At 35.5% G+C, this 6,630-nt stretch overlaps 1 non-coding gene across 1 annotated transcript; it reads left to right on the top strand.

Moving 5' to 3' along the window:
• The first annotated feature begins 274 nt into the window (after positions 1 to 274).
• On the top strand, positions 275 to 381 carry LOC111765670 (U6 spliceosomal RNA). Its single transcript, XR_002797958.1, has one exon. It is a non-coding gene; the product is annotated as a U6 spliceosomal RNA (small nuclear RNA).
• The last annotated feature ends 6,249 nt before the right edge of the window (positions 382 to 6,630 follow it).

Genomic DNA, 6,630 nt, shown 5'->3' with positions numbered 1-6,630 from the left:
TATTCCAGAGAGGCAAGTATTGAGCATATACAAATTGCTGGACACTGAACTAAGTCGTATTTTGCCGGCATATATCAGTGAGAAAGAGAGAGACATATAATCGCAAGAGGAAAATAACGTTTTCATATGGTTTTGAGAAAATATTTTTAAAATAGAACATTGAATTGGAGGTTAGAAGATCTAAGACAAAGTTTAGTGTTATCACTTGCTAACTGTGAGAAATTGGACAAGTTACCAAGAATCAGTATACAATCTGTAAAATTTTGATGATATCTTCATCATCTGTGAAAATTAAATCCTAAATTTTGAATGATGCAGAGAAGATTAGCATGACCACAGTGTAAGGATGACATGCAATTTTGTGAAGCATTCCATATATATTTTTTCTATGTTACTTTCTGTAACCAAAATCTTCTTTAAAGAATAAGTGAAAAAAAATAAGATACGGGACGAACATATGAAAGAAATTGCCATTGTACATAAAAGATAACAGATCTTGCAGTGATGAAAGACACAGTGGAAAAATATCTCATTATTATTTTTATTTTGTATTTAATTAATTATTATTATATTTTTATTTGTTTATTTTTTGGCTTTGTTTTTGGGGAGGTTTTGGATTACAGAATGGTCACAACTGTGGCAAGAGAGGATCACTGATGTGGGGTGTCAGTGCTGGGGGATATGTGGGGAGGAGTGTACCTGGGACATTCTTCTGTGACATTTGAATATGTTCAAGTGGTCATGGGGCATTGTCTCAGTGGGTGGACACCCACAAAATGATTGAAAAAATACTGAATTTTCATCCCAGGAAATCCTGCTATATTATTGAATAAAGTGGCAAGAATCCCCTGTGTACACGGGCAGTGCCTAGTGAAGGAGGACAGTCCATTACACCAGGCCTTTTATATTGATGATTGTACTTATGAATCTTTTATTGGAAATTGAACCTTAACCTAGTATTATATACTCCCTAAGTGTTACCACCTGAAAACCTCTTTGTTGCTCAAATGTGGCCTCTCTCTAAGTCAAATTCAGCATATATATGCATTCCTTTCCCCCAGATGTGGGATATGTCTTCCTGGAATGAGCCTCCCTGGCCCCAAGGGATTATTACATGTGCTGACTAGTGATGCATTTGGAAACAGACCTTGACCAAATGGGGGAAAGAGTAAATACAAATGAGTTTTTAATGGTTAAGAGATTTCAAAGTGAGTTGGAGGCCATTCCAGAGGTTATGGTGCTGCATGTTTCAACAGGATCTCATTGATTGCCACAGTAAACAGTGCCTCAAACAGTGGAGCTCCTGAGGACTCTTGAGGCATCTAGAAACTATAGGCAGGGTAGATAATCCTAGGAATTCAGCGCCCTGTCAGTTGGATTTACTGTGAAATATATACTCCCCAATGTAACAGAGTTAGACTCAATAATTTCCCTACACATGACTTTTCTAACCCTTTTATTTGAACCTATAATTAGCACTAGGCTTGTTAAATGTATGTTTCAGAGACTTAAATCTTCAGTCTGTTCATATGCCAGTTGAGCCCTGAATGTCAGCAGAGTTGCAACACCTATCCTTCAGTTCATTGGACTTGTCCGGGACAACTAACCAAAGGATGATGATGGACAGCACCCATCCCATAATACAGAGTATCTACAACTGCTAGCAAGACAGTTTCTTCCATCTACCCCATGGGATCTAAGCCCTCTCTCAATCAGAAACAGAGAGGGCATTACCATCCCCAAATCCTCAAGATTGAGGAATGAACAAACATAAGGGGGAAATTCAACTACCGACTAAAGAGGACTTATTATTGTTACAGTAATGGAAGAACTTGTAACATTGATATAAAGATAGTGGTCACCAGAGGTTATGAGGGGAGGGAGAGGGAAAAATAGATGTAATGTGGGGCATTTTCGAGACATTGAAATTGTCCTGTATGACATTGCAATGACAGATACAGGCCATTATACATTTTGTCCAAACTTACAAAATTGTGCAGGGCAAAGTGTAAACTATAATGAAAACTATAGTCCATGGTTAGTAGCAATGCTTCAATATGTGTCCATCAATTGTAACAAGTGTACCACACTAATGAAAGATGTTGTTAATGTGGACAGTTTGGGAGGGGGAGGTGGTGGGGTCTATGGGAATCCTATCTTTTTTATGTAACATTTATGTAATCTAAAGATTCTTTAAAAATGAAAAAATGGAAAATAAAAAAAACAGGAAGTCACTCTTTAAAAATTAAATAAGGTATGGATTTTCAAGTTAGTGATATTTATAGTTTCTTTTTTTTTCTTTATTAGACAAGTTGTGGATTTACAGAATGCTCATGCATAAAATAAAGGGTTCCCATACACCACCTCAAGACAAGAGCTTGCATTTGTGTGCAACATTAGTTTTAATTGATTGAAGCACATCTCTATATTTATACTATTAACTATAGTCCATGGTTTGACTTTGGGTTCAGAGTTCTTGTAATGTAGTTAAATGGATTTTTAAAAAATTATTCTGTTACCATGTATACAATCTAACATTTCTCATTTTAATCACATTCATATGGTTCAGTGCTGTTAATTGTGTTCCCAATATTGTGCTACCATCACCACCAACCATTACTAAAATATTTCTGTCATTCCAAATAGAAAGCCTGTATATTTTAGGCCTGAATTTCCGATTTCTATCCTACCCTGTGCCATAGTAATCTATAGTCTACATTTTGACTCTATGGTTTTGCTTCCAGATTAGTACTCTATGGGTTTGTTTATTTTAATTGTTTCAAATCAGTGAGTTCATACAATAATTGTCTGTTTTTGTCTGGCTTATTTCACTCAAGGTGATGAATTCAAGGTTCATTAATGTTGTTGCATGTATCAGGACTTCATTCCTTTTTATGTATATAGCATTCCATTGTATGTATATACCACATATTATTAATTCATTCATTGTTTGAAGGACACTTGGGTTGCTTCCATCTTTTGGCAATTGTGAATAATGCCAGTAAGCACACCAATGTGCAAATATCTGATCAAGTCCCTGCTTTCAATTCTTTGGTGACTGAGTAATTGGATTGCAGGGTCATACTGTGATTCTATCCTTAGCTTTTCTGAGGAAATAACAAATTGTCTTCCACAGCATCTGGACCATTTTACATTGCCACCAGCAATAAATGATATAAATAAATGTTACACCACATCCTCACCAACACTTGTTATTTTCCATTTTTTTGATAGCAGTCAGTCTTATGGGTGTAAAATGGTACTCGTGATTTTGACTGCTAACCATGTTGAGCATCTTTTCATGTGCTTTCTGGTTATTTGTGTATCTTCTTTGGAGAGATGTCTACTCAATTCTTTTGCCCATTTTTAAATTGGTTTCTTTGTCATTTTCTTGTTAAGTTGAAGGATTTCTTTAAATATTCTGGATGTTTAACCTTTATTGGACATATGTATTCCAAATACTTTCTCCCAATATGTAGGTTTTGTTTGTTTGTTTGTTTTTCATAAAAAAGTCCTGTGAGGAACAAGCACTTTTAATTTTCATGATGTGCCATTTATATTTTCCTTTTGTTGCTGTAGATATCAAGTCTAAGAAACTGTTGCCTAACACAATGTCCTGACAATGCTTTCCTAGGTATTCTTCTAGGAGTTTGATAGCTCTAGCTCTTCTACTTAGGTCTTAGATCCACGTTGAGTTGGGTTTTCTATATGGTATGAGGTAGGGGCCTTCCTTCTTTTTTTTGCAAATGGAGATGCAGTTTTCCCAGCATCATCTTTTAAAGAGACTAATTTTTCCTAATTGAGTGTTCTTTCACACACATGTCAAAAATTATTGGCCATAAATGTGAAGGTTGAGTTCTGAGCTCTTGATTCTATACCATTTGTCTATATATCTATATGTCTATATGGCTGCCCTTGTGCCTTGTCCATGCAAATTTGTTTACTGTGGCTTTGTAATACATTTTGACATTGGGAAGTATGAGACCTCCAACATCATTCTTCTTTTTCAAGATGGTTTTAGCATATAGAAGGGGCCCCAACCCTTCTATATGCATTTGATGATTGGCTTTTCCATTTCTGCAAAGAATGTTGTTGCAATTTTGATAGGGATTTTTTTTGAATCTATAAATCACTTTGTTTAGGATTGATATCATAACAATATTTCATCCTACAATCCATGAGCGCAGAATGACCTTCCATTTATTTACATCTTCTTTGATTTATTTTAGCAATGTTTTATAGTTTTCTGCCATCAAATCCTTCTTATATGGCATAAATAAGGATATGGGCATCATTGTCTTATTACTGATCTTAAAAGGAAAGCTTTTAGTCCTTTACCCCTAAGTAGGACCTTAGTGGTGGGGTTTCATATGTGACCTTTATATTCTGAGGAAGTTACATTCTCTTCCTAGTGTTCTTAGTGTTTATATCAAGAAAGGCTGCTAGATTTTGTCAAATGATTTTATGCAACAATTGAGATGATCATGTTTTTCCCCTTCTTTTCATGAATGTGGTCTACTACATTAATTAATTTTCTTATGATGAACAACCTTGCATACCAGGGAAAAACCCACTTGACCATGGTATAGAATCCTTCTAATATGCTGTTGGATACTTTTGCTAGTGTTTTGTTAAGGGCTTTTTCATCAATATTTGTAAGCTATATTCATCTGTAATTTTCGTTTCTTATGGTCTCTTTATCTGACTTTGGTATGAGAATGAGGTTGGGCCTCATAGAATGACTTAGGGAGTGTTTCTTCTTTTCAAAATTCTGGAAGAGTTTGAGCAGAATTGGAGCCAAGGACTCATGGACTGTTTGGTAGAATTCCCCTGTGGAGCTATCTGGTCCTTGTCTTTTCTTTGTTGGGAGGTTTTTGATAACTAATTCCATCTTTTTACTAGTAATGGGTTTGTTGAGACCTTCTATTTCTTCTTCAATCAATGTAGGTAGAGTTTTTCACTTCAACTAAGTTACATAATTCCTTGCATGCAGTTGTTCATGGTATCCTTTCATAGTCCTTTTTATTTTAGCAGTCATTTGTTAGTAATGTGCCCTTCCCACTTCTGATTTTAGTAATTTGTATATGCTATCTTTTTCTCTTTGACTGTCTAGCTAAAAGTTTGTTGACTTTACTGATTTTTTTCCAAAGGACCTGCTTTTGGTTTTGTTGCTTCTCTCTATTGTATTTTAGTTTTCTATTTTGTTTATGTCCATGCTAATATTTTTCTTTCATTATTCTTGTTTTGGGTTTAGTTTGCTCTTATTTTTTCTAGTTCTTCCAGCTTTGAGGTTAGGTTTCTGGTTTGACATGTCCTATTTTTTATTTTCATATAATACACTATTTTAAAGAGATTTTAGTTTACAGAAAAGTTATGTTGAAAATATTAGATTCCCATATGGCCTCCTTCTCACCCTCCCACATCTTCCCCTATTAATGACATCCTACAATTGTGAGGTACATTTATTATAATTGATGGATAAATATTGAAGCATTCCTCCTAACCAAGGTCTATAGTTTACATTGTGGTTTACAACTAATTCCAATGTCTTAAAAACACCCTATATTCCTCCCATTATTCCCTCCCCCTTCCCTCAGAACCTCTGGTAACCACTATCTTTTATCAATACTATATGTTCTTCCATACTATAATATTAATAAATTTACTTTGACCATGGTTGTATTCCCCCACCTTTGTTTATTCATTGTTCAACCTTGAGAATTTTGGGATGATAAAGCTCACTCTGCCTTAGATTGAGAGGGGACTTAGATCTTGTGGCGAAGATGGAAGCAGCTGTTTTGCTTGCAGTTGTAGATACTCTCTGTGTTTTGTGATGGGAGTTGTCCATCATCATCCTTTTGTTAGTTGTCCTAGTAAAGTCCAGTGAACTGAAGAGTAGGTGTTGGCTGCAAGTCTTCTGAGATTTACGGCTCAACCATCATATGAACAGATAGAAGATTTAAGTCTCTGAGACATATATTTAAGGGATATAGTGCTAATTATAGGTTCACATATAAGAGGTAAATGAATTATATGTAGGGAAATTTTAACTGAGTCTAACTTGGTTACATTGCGGTAACAGGTTGTCAAATATTTTAAGGTAAGTCCCACCAAAAGGGTGCTGATTTCTAGGGATTATGTGCCTTGATTACAGTGTCTGGATGGCTCTAGAGCCCTAAAGAAGCTCCCTTATTTGAGGCTTTGTTCACAGGGTCAATTAGTGAGAGCTGCCTGAGACCTGCATAAGTGTAACTTCTGGAATGTCCTCCTGATTCATTTGGAAATCTCTTAACCATAAAAATTCTTTTGTATTTGATGTTTCCATCTTTTGGTCAAGGTCCTTTTCCAATTGCATGACTGGTTGGTGCTTGTTATTAGTCCCTTGGTGCCATGAGACATGTGTCATATCCCATGTGGGGACTGGGGGAGGTAGTGCATTAATTTGCTGAGTTTGGCTTAGAGAGAGTCCAAATTTGAGTAACAAGGTTTTCAGGATGTAACTCTTAGGAAGTAGTTATTATTAGGATAAGTTTCAATTTTACAAGAATAAGGTTCATAGTTACACACATTAATATTGAGGTCTTGACACATTGGTCTGTTTTCTTTTATTAGGCACTGCCTATTTACTTG

The sequence above is a fragment of the Dasypus novemcinctus genome, chromosome 25 (assembly GCF_030445035.2).
Source record: "Dasypus novemcinctus isolate mDasNov1 chromosome 25, mDasNov1.1.hap2, whole genome shotgun sequence".
NCBI classification, from domain to species: Eukaryota; Metazoa; Chordata; class Mammalia; order Cingulata; family Dasypodidae; genus Dasypus; species Dasypus novemcinctus.
This window is presented reverse-complemented; position numbering and strand designations above follow the sequence as displayed.